General features: G+C 35.5%; 1 long non-coding RNA gene and 1 pseudogene across 3 annotated transcripts in view; one reads left to right on the top strand and one right to left on the bottom strand.

The window, feature by feature from the left end:
- LOC111744741 overlaps positions 1-16,422 on the bottom strand; it is a 105,695-nt gene that overhangs the window by 29,272 nt on the left and 60,001 nt on the right. For 2 of the 3 annotated variants that reach the window (XR_002782315.1, XR_002782317.1), the window contains 4 exons: positions 16,323-16,406; positions 15,412-15,568; positions 13,356-13,439; positions 13,025-13,189 (listed from right to left, as the gene is read on the bottom strand). This is a non-coding gene — a long non-coding RNA (uncharacterized LOC111744741). The remainder of the gene's footprint in view (positions 1-13,024; positions 13,190-13,355; positions 13,440-15,411; positions 15,569-16,322; positions 16,407-16,422) is intronic. The other variant, XR_002782318.1, reaches the window with a different exon arrangement.
- Positions 5,576-5,694, top strand: LOC111744779 (annotated as a pseudogene).

Raw genomic sequence — 16,422 nt, 5'->3', positions numbered from 1 at the left:
GCTCAAAACAGTTTGAATAGCTTCTTGCAGTCCCCCATATAAACTCCACGGTGCTGGCTTGTGCATTGCCAACCTAGGGTAAATAATACTTAAATGAGTATCCACTTTCTCAGCCAGGAGGACTATTTTCCTACCAGAATCTCCTTCCAATTTGACTTAATTGTGCTCTAAGAAGCTATCAGCAACGTTAAGTGTGCTGTAAAATTGGAATTGTATTATAGTTTGTGTTCATTAGTATCCCCCTTTTGCTTTCTGAGAAGCTTTAGAAAGATTTCACACTCCTGTGATTTAAAGAAATACTTCACTACAGCTTCTGGAGTAGTCTCAAAGTCAGGAGTGCTTTGGGAGATCCCCTCCCCCAGCAGAGTCAGTGTTCTAACTTGTTTCAAAAGCGGCCCATTAAATCACGCTTTCTCTTTACATTAATGCCTCCGATTGTTAGTCATTCTCACATATTTTACCCAACAGACTGTTTTAACCACCCAAGAACACGATGTCCCCGGAGACAGGCTTTTTAAAAAATAGAAATTAGAAAATCATTAGTGTGTAAATCATATCACTCACTGGAAGAAAATATCGTGGATTGATGGAGCCGAGGTGAGTTTTCTAAGGCAAAGACAGGTTAGAAAGCCCAAAGGAGAATGGATGTTTATTCGTAAATTCAAATGGAATTAATTGAAGCAATTGAGTGCCAGTTTAAAAACAATGTCATCCAGCCGTCGAAAGTGCTGCAATTGTCTTTCACAGTGGATTCATTAGCCAGCAATATATTTTGATTACTCTTCTTCGGGGACCAGCTTTAGTCAATTAAAAGTGATTTATGATTCTGGGTCTAAATTGTAGTTTTGGAGGGTAAAGTTCATCCATCCACATAACAACATATCCATCTAACTTTAGACTGAAAATTTTTCAAAACTTCCATAATTTGATTGGTTGACATAAAGAAGTGAAAGAGATTTAAGAGCTTGATGCAATCAACATGAATGTTCTATTGATCCTTAAAACCAGGAGTACATTCCTTGCAGTCAAGTCTTGGAACCACAACCCTGCTGCTCTCTAAACACATTTGGGTTTCCCTCTGTGGGTCCTGTGCCGCTCTATCAATCTCTTACTTGTTTGATACCAGAGAGTAGTGACAGACCATTCCGAGATTTACATTAGTCATGTCCTTTTAGTTCATGCTTGAGTGCTTATGGATTACAACATGTTCTATACATCCTGCATCTTAAATCTGCCTTGTAAAATGAAATAAGGCAGAAAAACATAAATTTTTTAAACTAAAAAATTTTTTGAACTAAAAAATGTTTGTTCGAAAAGGAACTAAATGAATATACTAATAAAGATTTCATCAAACCAGTCCTTTGACTTTCAACATCTTGTATTTTTAATGAAAAGTATTCTTGTCTGAAGTATTTGTTCTTCCCTTTCATAACTCTTCATTACAAACCATTTATCTTTTGCTTAATTCTTCCTTCGCATCTACCTTTTGCTCTGTTTCTATCACCTCAAGCAGGCCTTCATCAAGTCAGGCTTGGGCCCCTGCAGTGACCTTGTGACTGGGTGTCATCTGCTTACTCTCTCTCATTCCGTCACCTTGCATTTCAGTACTAGAAACACTTCTGGAATACCCTATTCTTTGATACACTGCTCTATTCAAAAACTCCAATACTGCCCTTGTACACAGCAATTATTGCCAACCTGGGCCCTGGGCGAATTGCAGGTGAGTCTCTCAGGCCATGGCAGAGAAATTGGCTGAGGAGGCAGGATCCACATCCTTGTCCACTTCAACCAGAACACATTCACTTTGATCTATTAATATATTGAGTCCCTGTTTAGTATATTGGCACTTTCAGTATTATCTGTTTAACGTATTGACAAAATGTCACTTGAAAGAGCATTACACAACCTTAAAAATGTTTCCAAACCACTGACCTACATGCAGAATAAAGAGTAGATAATTACATATAATGTTCAAGGCCCTGTGGTCTGATCTTATCCTACCAGTAGAGGTGGCTACACAGTGACAGTTAAGTTCAGCTCCAGGTCGAATTGCTTGTACTCAAATCCAGGGACCACTCCTTACCAGCATTGTGACCTTTATTTAACCTGTTTCTCATCCTTTCTGAACCTTTAAAATACCAATAGGCACCTAGCTAATAAGCTCGTTGTAAGGATTAAATAAAATTATATAAGTGAAGTATGTAGAACAGTGCAGATACAAAGTCAAGGATCAGTGGTATTCCTCAGGATTTTCTTTCAAGCCTTGGATCCTATTAATCCCTCATGTGAACTCTGTTAGAAATGAACAGCCCTATCACCATTCCACAGATACTCCCCGGGCTTTACGTATGCCTTTCCTCTTCCAGGCCCATATCCTCAAATTAGAAATGCAACCATTTGTGGAGGCTGCTGCTTGACAAACAAGAATGAGAAGGAAGGAGAGAGGATATCGAGGAAATACCCACTAAAGCACCTAACAAGTACAGTCTTATCTTTGAATGTCCTGCTCTCCCCTAGTCACTGTTCACTGAACTGTAATACAGAGAAATTAGTGCTTTGCTGTAACAATGGGGTGGGGAGAAAATAAAACTGGAAGATGCTCATTTACTGACGGAATCTCAATTGCTTAAGAAGCCCTGAGTATATATTAACAGACACCACTCCAGAAGTCAGTACTTATGGAGTCATTCTGGTCTAGAAAAAATAATTCAGATTTTAAAGTGAATGCTCCTTTTGGCCTGTTTAAATACTGAATATGCCCTGGCCCCTTTCAAAGAACAGGAGTCAAGTTTCATCTTCTGAGCCAACTTTCTTCCTCTTGCTTCATTCTACTCTGTGTTGGTTTTCTTAACAAGGTAATGTGTTTTTAGTATTTTTATATACTTCCCAGAACACTTTGAGAAAAATGGTAACTCATGAGAGTAAACTAATGTATTCCAACAAAGACATTGTGCTTGTAATTACCCATCCACTTCTTTACCTTTTTGCAAGAACATCCTGAATTTTGATCACCAGGAGAAGCATAATGAAGCACATGAAACTTGGGAATTTCCTCATCTCTTGAATTACATTAGGTATATTTTGGAGTGGGGGAATTTAATTTTGTCAAGTCATAATTACCACATTTAACACATTTCTGTTTCAATATGCTGATCGATTTTATGAAAGTCTCAATCCTACTTGCCACACCAGCTTTCTTACTAGATTTACAATTTTTGCACCATTTGCAGTTAATCAGATAGTATAACCCTAGATTTAATATATGTTTCTAGTTTTCCATTCTTTAGTAACCATAGACATGCCCCATTATGTGTCTGCCAATTCCAAAATTCAGTGCTTAGAGGAAAAGGAAGGATCTTTTGCTTTGGCTCCTAGAACTGTAACAAGAGCATATGAATTTTCTACAACTACACATCTGGCTTTTTGTCTTTGTTGTCCAAGACAAATCAATTCCAGGAGACTACTCATTGCCTTGAAATCTTTGGCTAAAAACAGAACACCAACTGGGTGGAAGTCTGCTTAGCCCATTCAGTATTCTGGCAAAGGAACAGGGTGGGACATATCACTGCATTTGTCTTTAAATCTTTCTTAGTGACTTCATACAACTGAAGGAGAAAAAAAGGTTATAGAGTTTATTGATCAATGTGCCAGACTGTGCTACTTGCTGGGAATTCAAAAATGCAAAAGTCTTTTTCTGCAAGGAATTCACCATCTACTGAGGGAGACACATCATAAACAGATCAACTTGCTATCCTTGGTTACTAACTGAGGCAAAACGAACGAGGAAATATTTACTAAATGGTCAGACATCTTATCAGAAGGAGTTAGAACACCTCCAAGAGCCATAGGAAAAGCCTCCAGACACACTATATTTGATTCCATGTACCAGGTAGAGAAAAATCAACATTCATAACTTACCAGCTTATCTGAGCCATGCCTAGAGATAATTCCAAGCCTATTTATGAGTACAGGGTCTGAGATGCCCCACCCTAGCAAAACAAAGTGAACTATTCATAAGAAATGCTCCTTGTCACCAAGAGGTTATATTCTAAAAGAAAGCATTGAGTTCCATTTTGTGAAATGCAGCATGCATACTACTGACATACAAGACATGTCACAGCTGGTATAACAGGCTACAGCTCAGGAGGCCTTGAAACATGTCTTAAACTTTCCTAGAGGCATTTCATATGCTTTTTAAAAAGCTTTTTTTAATGAATAAATAAAACTTGCCCTTCATTTTCATGAACACTTTCCATTTAACTGTGGTCTCTTCGCACATGGGGTTAGAGGTAAAGTCAGTCAAGGGTATTTAAACTTCAACTGAGAACTTGTCTACTCTGAATTCTTTAAACTGCCTCGTGATGATAATAAGAGCATATTTATGGATGAGCATCAATACTGGATATTCCCAAGAGAAGAAAGAACCCCTCAGGGAGGGTCCCAAACCCACTCACAGCTCTTATTGCTCACTTTGCATTGGCCTCTGTAGATTTGCTTAAAGATGTGTAAAATTTTATGTAGTTTGACAGTCCCCTGAGGGCTCTCATGTGTGTTGTTTATTCCTCTCTGTATGTGATAGAACATTCACTCACAATTTTCTTCCTGGACAGCTTTAGAGGGTTGGAGAGACTGTAAATATTTAGTTCTTAAAGTCAAAACTATCCACATTTGTTCAAAAAAGCTTTGTTTGGAAAAGTGCAAAACATCTGTTCGAAAGATCTTCTAGCCAGCTTCTAACCTAACACAAACTATAAAGGAAAACACAATGTGATATCACCTATAAGGGAAGAAGATGTGGATTGTATGGAGTGGTACATGGTCTGGAACCCAGATGTATCAGTTAGAATGTTTGGGACTACAAAAATTAGGAAACACAGTTCAAAACGGCTTAATCAGATGGGTACCCTTATTTTCTCCAATGTAAGAAGTTTAGAGGTAGGGATATTCCAGGATTAGTTAATTCAGCAGCTTAATGACATCCACAATGACTCAAGTTCTTTCTGTCATCCTCAATGGGCTTTTTCCCTCAATCATATGTCTTCATGATTGCAAGCTGGCTGCAGCTGCTCCAAGCTTCATATCCCACCAATCAATCTTAAAGAGGTAGAACAGGGTGCATTTCTTTCTTGGCCCTTTTTTCAGAGCATAGTACACATTTCCAGATGTCATTATGTAGAATTATCTTTTTGTCTTATTGACGAGAATTCTGTCACATGACCATTCTTAAAGCAATTAATAGCAAAATAATGGAGTTACCAGTCTTCACTTAGACTAAGGACTAACTTCCTGAGGTTGGGGCAGTGCTTGAAGTTCTTGTCTGCCCAATGCATGAACGAAATTGGAGGGAAGTGGAAATGATGGTTGAGTAAACAACCAAGTGTCTAGCTCACCAGGAAATATGAGTACTTTGACTTTGCTTCTGATCCAGTCTTTCTAATGACTTTCCTTGGTCAGGAAAGAAGGCACTCTAAGGCACTGATTGAGAACATGGCTCATTATGCATACAGGCAGATCCTAAATCTGCCCTTTATTGGCTGCATGACTTTAAGAAAGTTACTTAACATTTCTGTGACCAGTCTACGGCCATGCTACCCTGAACAAGCCTGATCTCGTCTGATCTTGGAAGCTAAGTAGGGTCAGGCCTGGTTAGTACTCGGATGGGAGACCACCTAGGAAGACCAGGTGCTAGAGGCATAAAAAACAAAAAAATAAGGGATTGTAAGATGACAAGGTCCTTGCAATCCGTGAGGTCAACCAAGGGTTGCCTTGCCTAAAAAATAAAAAATAAATAAAAAATAAAACACATTTCTGTGACTAAATTTCCTCATAGGTACAATGTCAGAAAAAAAAAAATAGTATCTACCCCATAAGGTAGACATGTAGATTAAATACTATTTATAAAATGCTTACCCAATTATCTAGCACCTGGTATCAATAAAGATTAGTAACTGTTATTAATATGTTATTCCAAAAACTAGATCTCAATTCCCAAAAGAATTTAAGAATCATCTTTTTCATGCTGCATTAAAAAAAAAATTAACTCAAAAATGAAAGGCCACCAGAAATCTCTAGAGATTAGGAAGAGGAGATAGCAGAGTTTAATTGTATCAATAAAAACCTAACACCAGTGCCTAAGCACACACTTGATCTTACGTTCATGTTTAACCCTTGGGCACATAATAATTTCATTTATTTCAGGAGCTGAGAAGAAAAGCATATTTAGCATTTATAAAATAGCATGTATAAATTCAAGAATAAGTTAGCTATCTCTTCAGAAAATACCAAAGGGCAAGATCACATTTAAAACCATATGTGTTGGGTTCACAGTCCCTCTCTCACCATATCCTTTCTCTGTCTATAATTCCTCCTCATTATTCATTTGGCAACTGCACCCTATAAAAATACTTAAAGCCAAAATTCTTGTGCCTTTTTCCCCCTCTTTTCTTCTGACAAATACATTTGCCAAGAGACTTAAACAAGTGAGCAGGAATTTATAAATTCAGCTTTAAAATCAGTTACACCTAAGTAAGATATCCAGAAACTCAATTAAACATTGCCTTCAAATTCCAGCTTTGTTAATTCTCAAAATGAATGGTCTCCTGAGATACATTTAGGTGGCTTTAGATCATCATCTTCTCAATATTTGCCATACACTATATTTGCCATACACTTTATTATAAAGAATGTCTAATTTACTGGGCTAGGTGTTTTTGTTTGGATCCAAAATGGATTTGGCATCTTAGAAAAGAAAGCTAACGTGGTTAGCCAATCAAAACAAAAAGATGAATAGGTTCAATAAGAACTGCTTATTAGTTGCTCTTTGCTCTAAGACCAGTGCTCTGTTACATCTCTGATGTATGACCAACACAAATTAGAATTTTAAATGACACTTGTAAGTTTTATTTGTAGCCCCATTTGAAATCTGCTCTGAGAAACTTTCAGTCCAAACTAAGCTATTGAAATATCAGTGTGTTTCTGGTTTGAATATGACAAACTAAACAGCAAATCTCCCCTCACATTTTTATAAATCCCTGAAGCAATTTTCGAAGCTCAAAAAAATGATTTTGAAGTTTTTCATAAACTCCTTATAAAACTTATTCTATGACTTTTCTCAGTACCAACAAGGGCTCTTAAGCCAGATGGACAGAAAGACAATCAAGAAAGAAAGCATACAAAATCTAAAACAAAAGTACAGTCTCTGAATCATATAATACAACATCCAGTTTTCTGTTGAGTTGTAAGTTTGCCATATGGAGATAATAAGGGAAAAATTCCAAATACAATCACCATGGATTATTTTTCTCTTGGAGCCTTAGATGTTAGTCCATCCTTACAAAAAGAAAAACTCAAAGGATAACTAATAATATACATAAAGTTAGTTGTTAATCAAACTCAAAAGAAGACAAAATAGTATTTTGTATATAAATAGACAGTTTAAAAACTTAAGTGTTCCATACAGAATTAGTGTTCACCCAACACACAACCAAAATTGGGCAAAAATTCAGGGCATTCTGAAAAAAAAAATCAATACCAGTTAGGGCAAGAATTAAAAATGACACCATCTAGGCCTGTTCTTGTTTAGGAATGTCAAAAGAAAAAATCTATAATATTTTTTTGGCCTTTCTTTAAAAGAATTTTTTTACTTCTTTGTTCTACAAGAAAAAAAAAAAAAACAATAATTAGCAAACCACAGATGAGAGTTCTCTCATTTAAGACAACAAACTATGCCACCCAAGACCACAGTTGCTGCCATCTTCACTTAGCATGCCCAATTTTTCCCTTGCTTTTTGAAAATTCCAAATCTCAAGGAAGGTGCAGGGAGTTGTCACTTAAAGTACCTTAGGAAACCAACTAAATGAGATGAAATAAGTATTGGAGGGATGTTATCAAGTTACTCCATTCAAGGAGACAACAAATACTGAGCAATAACTCTGTGCAAGAGTCCTAGCTCTAGAGAATAAAAGGTATATGAGCTAAGAATTTGCTCCTATAGAAATTTACAAACAAGTAGGGTAATGACTATACATAAAAATTAATCATGTGCATATATGCTATAATTGAGTTGTACAGAATTGCAAACTTTTAGCAGGGTTTATTATTTCTTTTTAATGAAAAGAGTTTGTTTCCATTTGGTTTTTACTCTCCACTCTCCCAAACATTGACAATAGAGATGAAGACAAATCTTGCCTGGAAGATGGTAGAAGGGCCTGAAGATCTGGAGAATCTCAGCACTAACAAGGAGACTTGGACAAGTATGAAAGATGTCTCCTTCTTGTTGGGCTCCCCATAGAATTCAAGTTCCACGGGGATGGATATCATGTCTGCCATATTCACAACTCTTTCCCTAGAACCTAGGAAAATGCCTAGAACCTAGCCAAGTGTTCAATTAAAATTAAGTTCATTATTTTTAAACCATTCTGTGGAGTTTTCTTTTGGAAAACCAAACAGGATGAGATAGGGCTGTTTAGTTTCACTGCTGCTCTTTCAATTGTCTAGCCCAGTTGTAGGAGAGGAGGACGAGGTTCTGAAGATCTGGGGCTGGTAGAGAGATCAATGTTTACTTGGATCTGAAGGCACTCTGAAGCCAAGAGGGTGGATGGAGGTGCAGTTGAGATATAGGATCCTAATAGGTTACCTAAACAAAGTAGAGAGCAGGAGCCAGAATATGGATAAAGCAGGGAAGCATGAGAAGAAACCAGTGCAGGCAAAAGGAGGGAGGTCTGGGGAAATGCCTGATACAAGCTGCTGCTGTCTGGGTGATGGGTACACCACCTACAGTAGAATTAGGGACCAAGTGGGTATTGATAATCACTTTGTAATTCATCTCACATCAGACCTAAATGCATTCTCCAAGAACCAAATGGCTTCAAAAGCATCATCTGAAAATTAAGGTGTCTATTAAGGTGACAAAATAAATATACAAAAAATCAATAGCATCCATTGGAATAAACAATTAGAAAATACGTTTTTAAAGATCCAATTCACAATAACAAAAAAAGTTTTAAAACTTACAAAAATGTTCAATATCTATTTGAAGAAAACTTTATTAAAAGACCACAATAAATGGAGAGAGATAACATACTACTGATTAAGAAAATTCAATATTTTTAAACTATCAATTTCCTCATGGTAATCTGTAATTTAAACATAATTTTTATCTATATCCAACTGAATATTTTTCATATCTGACAAAATTCTAAAGTTCTTCTAGAAGACAATGTTTAGAAAAGAGTCAAGAAATAATATTAAAAAAAAAAAGTGAGTAGGAAATGTAACATACTTTAAATAAATTAAAATACTTTCCTATTGGTACAATAATAAATGGATGAATAAACAAAATACAGAGTTTGGAAGTTGACCACTTTTATACATATAAATTTAATAAATGAGAAATGTGGTGTGTGAATTCAATAGGAAATGATAAATTCTTCAAAAAATTGTATTAAAAGCTAGGGTGAATATTTAGGAAAAATAGAGTCAGAATCTTACCATATGCAAAAGTAATATCTAAACACAAAATTTCATTTAAAATACTGTTTAAAAAGGATATTTTCAAAATATTATAGTGAGGAAGTTCTTCTTAAGCAAAACATATCACTCTAAAGTCAGACAGAAAAAGAATGAGAGATTTGAGTTCATAAATATTTACTTTTGCTCAGTTAAAGAAACCATAATCAAAGTTAAAAGGTGAACTAAACACTGTAACACAAGCAACGCAGGAAAAAGTATTCAGAAAACAGTTTCTTAAAATCAATATAAAATGCTAAGCAAAATCAATATGAAAAGTTAAAATGAACTAAGTATATGAAAAAGCAATTTACAGAAGAAATATAAATAGCTAGTAAATATTGAAAAAGATGATGAAGTTCACTAATGATCAGGGAAATTAAATAAAAACAGCAAAGTATTTTTCACCTACTTGATTAGCAGAAATTAAATTTATTATTAATAACCAGTTTTAGTGAGAGTATTAGTATAGGAAAGGTTGTACTATCGGTAGAATTTAAATTAGATCCCTCTATGAACTGCAATTTGCAGTCTCTATCAAAAGCTTAAATATATATACCTTAGACACTTAAGTTCTACTTCTCAAAATTTATCCTAAAGAAATACTGAGTATAGAGAAAACTTTTGCCATATGATTTGAAATAATAAATTTTGTGAGACTACTTCATTATGTAACAAATGGTGAATTCTATTTTGGTATTTTCATATTACCAAATGTCACAAAATCATTTTTAAGAGAGAGAAGTTTACATATTCTGATAAGCAAAGATGATCATGATAAACTGTTACATAAAGAAAGTTACACATTTAGAATATAAAGTATGATTACATTTTGTTTTAAAAATACTTGGAAACTACTGTGTGCATATGTGTGCATTTGAATCAAAGCATTAATAAAAAGCAAATAATTAGGAAAACAAGCATCGACAAGGTGGCTCTGAGTCCCAACGCTTTGCACAATTAAATACTTTTTTAGCCACTGAACTATTCTTCAAATTAAATCTTATGCAAAAACTCAAAAAGCAGAAGACAAAAGAAAGCAGAGTTTCTATTATTGAACCAAACACTCTGCTCCCCACAACAGCTCTAAAGTTCCTCTGAAGAATAGCAAGGGTTCCTTGAAACAGGGTATAAAAACCACTGTTTTACTAATGTCAGTGTGCACTAGCAAATTCTTTATCATTTCATTGTTCTCCACTACTCCCAGTAAATACAATAGAATGGCACCATAGACATATAATAATATATTAGTATTTAATAAAAACAACAAAACAAAGAAAGGAGAGAGAGAAACCACATGACAATGCCATTTGATTCTGTCCTACACTCCACTCAGGAGTCAGGGTCCTGAGCAGAGTGAGCATGAAGGATAAAAGATTAAAATGCTGTTGGTTGGTTATTCAGTCTTGGTTTCCAAGGGCTTTCGTGGTGTAAGTACCTTGCTATGATGAATATAATTCTAGTATTTAAACACCCATTCTTTGCCAATTGCATTCCAGGAGCATGTCCCATTGCTGGAGAAAATTATGACTGAGATGGATTCATTGAAAGGTGAAAATATCAGTCTTTGGCTATTTGTTTCATAGGAAATTTTCAAGAGAAAATTTAACCATACAAATTTTTGCCTTTCTCACTGACTTGGGAACCTTCCTAATTCTTATGGAACATGCAACCTCAACTGTACCAAAGGTGAAAGTTTAAAGACATTCGAGAATCAAAGTGGTGAGTTAATCTGAATTAACTCAGGAGCAGCAGCCCTCACAAAGACAAAGGCTATATCAGAGCAGAAACTCAATGTTCAATTATCAATCCAACAGAACAAATTGGGAAAGATGATAGACAAGCTGTGATAAAGTCGAAGGCAGTCAGAGGAAGTCTATTCAGGGAGTTTAGCACACAGAAAACAATATAGTGTCTATCAAGAATGTGTCATCCAGTTAGTTCACTGCTGGTAGTTGGCCAACAGGTATGTCTAAAGACAGACACATGGTGATAGGTCCAGAATCAGAAAATATGCAGAGATTCCAGCAAGCAACTGGCCTCAGAGATTTCTAGTACTAAGAGGGTCCAGGCACAGGATTGAAATTCAGGGCAGGTATTTAGCAAAAATTGACACAGAAAAACAGTCACAGTCTCGGCAGGACAAAGTAATCAGCAGGCCACCCAGTTGGACTGTAGCAATAAGTCAGGAAATAACCAAGGGTTATTTCCCCTACTAGGACACTGAGCAATGTCTAGAGACACTCTCGTTGTCATACCTTGGAAGAGTACTACAGACATCCTCGTGGTCAGAGGCTGGGGATGCTGCTAAACATCCTACAGTGGACAGAACAGCCCCACAAGACAAAGGATTATACAGCCCAAAATAATGCCACTGCTGAGAAATCTTGGTATAGAGAATAACATAGAAACACAGTTATAGAAACTATGACACAAGTCAGGGAATGGGAGTTAATTACACAAACAAGGCATAAATGTGAAAATGAAGCAAGAGCAATATAGTGAGGTTGAGTTGGAACTGAGTCACCTGAGCTACTCTTAAACTAGGTTCTTTTATTTCCTCCTACTTAAGGACCATATATGTCTTAGGAACTTGAGTAAAAGATATTTTAGAAGTAGATATGTGCTCAAACACTTACTAGCCAAGGAACATTGGGCAATTTATTTAATCTCTACACCTCAATTTCCTTTTCTGCAAAATAGGAATAATAATAGCATCTGCACTTAGAATTGCTACAATAGTAAAAAAGAATAATGCATGATAAGTGTTTCTAACACTGCAGGTAGCTCATATGACATGGTTGATAATTAATAATTACAGATGGGTATCAAATAGCTGGGCCTGGGATGGGAGATGTTTTTAAATAGAAGAGAGAAAAAGAAGTGAAGCAGTGCATTACTGGCCCAATCCACCCCAAAATTATCTGGCAGAGGGTTTTCAGAAAAAAAATCAGGAATTAAATTTACTTAAAGCCAGAATTTAATCATAGGTTAGTGGAAACTAAAAAGCAAGAATGTTAGAAGGAAATTTCTCTGACATATTTGTTTCAAGTGTTTCAATCTTTAAACTTCTATGAGAAGTTGAAATCTCTTTTTTTTTAGAGTGATTAATTATAATATTCTATTCTCAATCCTTTATTGTGAAACGTTATGGGCCCGATATTTTCTCTTACTAAATCAAAGATATTCTGGAATATAGTCAATCCCTCTTCTTCTCAAGACATTAAAATACAATGCTAGGCTATGAGCTTAAGCATCTAATACAGATAAATGAAGGGCTCTGACAAAAAAAAAAAAAAAAGGCCTGCTTGTCCTATTCTAATGCATGATTAATTTTCAGGAATTTACATAATAATAAGAAACAAAAAAGAAAACAAAATGAGAGGAAGTGGAAGTTATTATATTGTATGTTTGTTCCTAAAAGTAGCTCAGCTGGGGTTTCCAACCCCTCCTAAATCCCCAGACAGATTAAATGAAACCACCAACATGTGATGAAACCTCAACATCATAAAGATACCTGTAGGGAAAAAGTCACATCAAGGTCTGGCTCCTTGAGTCCCATCTAAAGTAGGAGACTAAGCAAAATTCCAAAAGGCCTCTTCTGTAAAATGTTTTGCCTCTGAAGCTCTCCTTCAGCATGGACCCCAAAGACAGCATTTAGAAGGTTCCCGAGTGGTGTCTCCTGAGATTAAAAAAAATGAATATTGCCAATCACCAAAGATGGAAGTATTTATATATTGGAATAGACGGGCATTGGAAAAAATACTAATTCACCCAACTGGCATATAATTGGGTGAATTATATGCCAGTTGGGCAACACCAGGGCCGTATCTATGCATCATCGTCACCTTATGAGCTTAGCTGATTCAGGTGTCCAATCTGACTTCTTGAGGTGTTAAGGGTGAGAGAAAGGCCACAAGCTCCTTGGCTTACTAATTATTTTCCAGAAAAAGAAATGGGTATAATGTTGGATGACATCTTTAATAAAAACAACTAATATTTGTAGCTTTACCACCTGCTTTCATATATATTATTTCATTTGAGCTCAATGTGCCCGTTTTACAACTTTCAGGAAACTAAGGCTCAGAGTAGTTAAGTGACTCACTCAACATCACACAGCTAGGAAATAATAAAACAAGACTCACACCCAGATGCAACTGATTTCACATCCCATTCTTGTGATTCCATACATCATGCTACTTCCTAGCACCTTCTCCAGTCAAGCAATGAAAAAGAGAGAGGGAAAAGAGGTCTATCTCACCTGAGAGGCTGCCCCCCATCCTTTCTACCATACTTGCAGGAAGAAGAAATTTCCCAGCTTTCCATTTATTATCATCACCATGGAAGAACTTTACAATGTAATCCAGTGATCTTCCTTTATATTCTCCCCACTCTTTCTCGTACACATAGCAAATGCTGCTTTCTGAGGGTTACTATTAAATTATTTTCTATCACTATGTCTTACCTATTTCATAATGCTATACTCCAAAATTAAACTACTTACTTTCCCTTATTATTATTAATCTTTATCTCTAAACTTAGATCAAATCGAGAAAGGAACATTTTGAATTGTGTCCATGTAGTAATTTTATTTTAAAAAATGACTCTTTAATATTTATTTACATATATATGAAAGAATTCAATTTGGAGCAGTGTGTGTGTGTATAGAAAGAGAGAGGCAATTCAAGCTACTTTCAAGATACAAAAAGACTTCAGACTACAACTATAAATTCCAAAGTTCAAAGTGAAAAATCAGTTGTTTTTAATCAGAGTGGTAATGACAAAACTTTGACATGCCAAATATCGCAGATAATTGTTTAAGAATTTACCGTTACAGTGTATATTTATTTAGAATATTTTTTTAATTTAAAGTTATATTTAAATCTTTAAAGTATGTTCTAAATTTCCTCGGGTGCTAAATTATGATATAAATATGTACAATTACAAGCAATAGTAGAGCCACAGATTGTAATTATTACTGGTAATGACAGCTTCATAATCTTTGACATAATAATTTTTGTAACTTCTATGGTAATATTTATGTTCAAAACATTAGCTAATTAATGCTTTAAAAAAATCATCACAAACCATATGAACAAACAAATTAGTCTGCTCTATTGACATTTTATATATTTTCCATTAACTGATTAACGTCTATTTACAAAACTTGAATAACAACTGAGAAATCATCCAACATAAATGTAAAATCCAAAGATTATTTTTTTTGGCTTTAGGAAGACAACCTCTTTGTTTATTATTCTTTGCTTAAATTGCCTCTTATTTGTGGAGTGTACTATCCAGACCCATTCTTCATCCTCCTGATTCTCTGGGCTTACATTATATAAGGAAAGAGTCATTAGCCTTCAATAGCCAAAGTAATAGGTGAATTGCCTTAGCCACGTGGGACATTAGCTAGTAGTCCAACTACTCTCAAACCCACATCCCCACAAAATGTGCATTGCGGGTTAAGAGGAATAAGAAGTCTTTCTATCATATCTTGATAAATTCAAAATGCCTCTCTCACTTTCTCCTTTCTTCTTTATTTGTAGGAATATAATAATTATTATTTATTAAGCACTTATTATCTACCAAACTGTGCTAAAGGCTCAATGTATATTTTAGCTCATTTCATAATTATAAAAACCATGTGAGGTAGGTATTATCAAGATCTTTATCCTTATTATGATATCATCATCATTATTAAGTAAATAAATAAATAAATAAATACAATTAAAAACATTGAGGGTCAAGAGTTTAATTAACTTGCAAAAGATGAGACAGAGCAAGGGAAAAAGCCAGTTCCACCTGATTACACAGCCCACTATCCCAACCAGTACACCAATTGTTCTCAAACTTTGGCAGGCCTCTGAACCACAGATAAAATCACAGATTCCTGGATCTTACCTTGCAGTTTTGATTCAGGAGGTCTGGGGAGGATCTCTAGAATTTTCACTTCTAATAAGTTCCCGGGTGATGCAGATGCTGCTCAGGAACAACACTTTGAGAACCACCGCAATATACTAACTTTTGCTAAAAAAAATTGATCCTTCCATAGATGGTCCTGTCAAATAAATAATTTGAAATAAGAATGTTTATTTGTTTTAGTGGATATTAGCCAATATTCTTCCATGGCAGGAGGGAGAGAACAGGTGCTGGTATTCAAATAAGCATGTTTTATCGCAAAAAAAAATACCAGTTTTATGTAAGAGGTTTTTATTTTATTTTTTTATTTTTATTTTTTTAGAGAGCCTCCTGTCCTCATTTATCATATCTATAGGGGAGACATTCCCCCAAATTCATGTCATTCTTATTCTTTCTCGAAGACTCTTTAGCTACTTCTTTACTCTCCTGAAGATGAGAACATCACCACTGATGTATTCATTTTCTGAATCCTACCTTTGGAACTCCCCAGTCCAGGTCCATCGCTGAGGCTGCACAGCTTATACACAAAAGTAGCAACAACAAAGATGCTGCCACCCTCTCACAAACCTGTAATGGCTTTTCCCTGTCAGTTAACATGAGTTTGCTCTTCATTCCATAGGTTTGAGAATTGAGCTCATGATTTATTTCTATGATAAATTTGCTTATGCTAAAAAATATGCCAAGTCAAAGCCTGGAACAAGATTTTATGGGCCAAGTAGTAAACTCCATAAAATAAGGGTTTAAAATGGAAAATGTTATTCAGACTAATTATGGGTCATGCAATTGGGCATTACTGTAGCAAGCTTTGCTTAAATGTTATCCCAAATGAGGACATCAGAAGAACATATGTGCCACAGACACAGCCCAAATTCTTGGTCAGCAATGGAACAAACCTGCAGTGGCAAAGGGGTGTGACTGCCACTGACATCCCTGTGGCAATTTCCTCATTAGACAGCCATGTGGTGAGCCTTCTCAAGCTGTAGACAAAGGACA

This window comes from Pteropus vampyrus, unplaced genomic scaffold (genome assembly GCF_000151845.1).
Source record: "Pteropus vampyrus isolate Shadow unplaced genomic scaffold, Pvam_2.0 Scaffold140, whole genome shotgun sequence".
Taxonomy (NCBI): Eukaryota; Metazoa; Chordata; class Mammalia; order Chiroptera; family Pteropodidae; genus Pteropus; species Pteropus vampyrus.
This window is presented reverse-complemented; position numbering and strand designations above follow the sequence as displayed.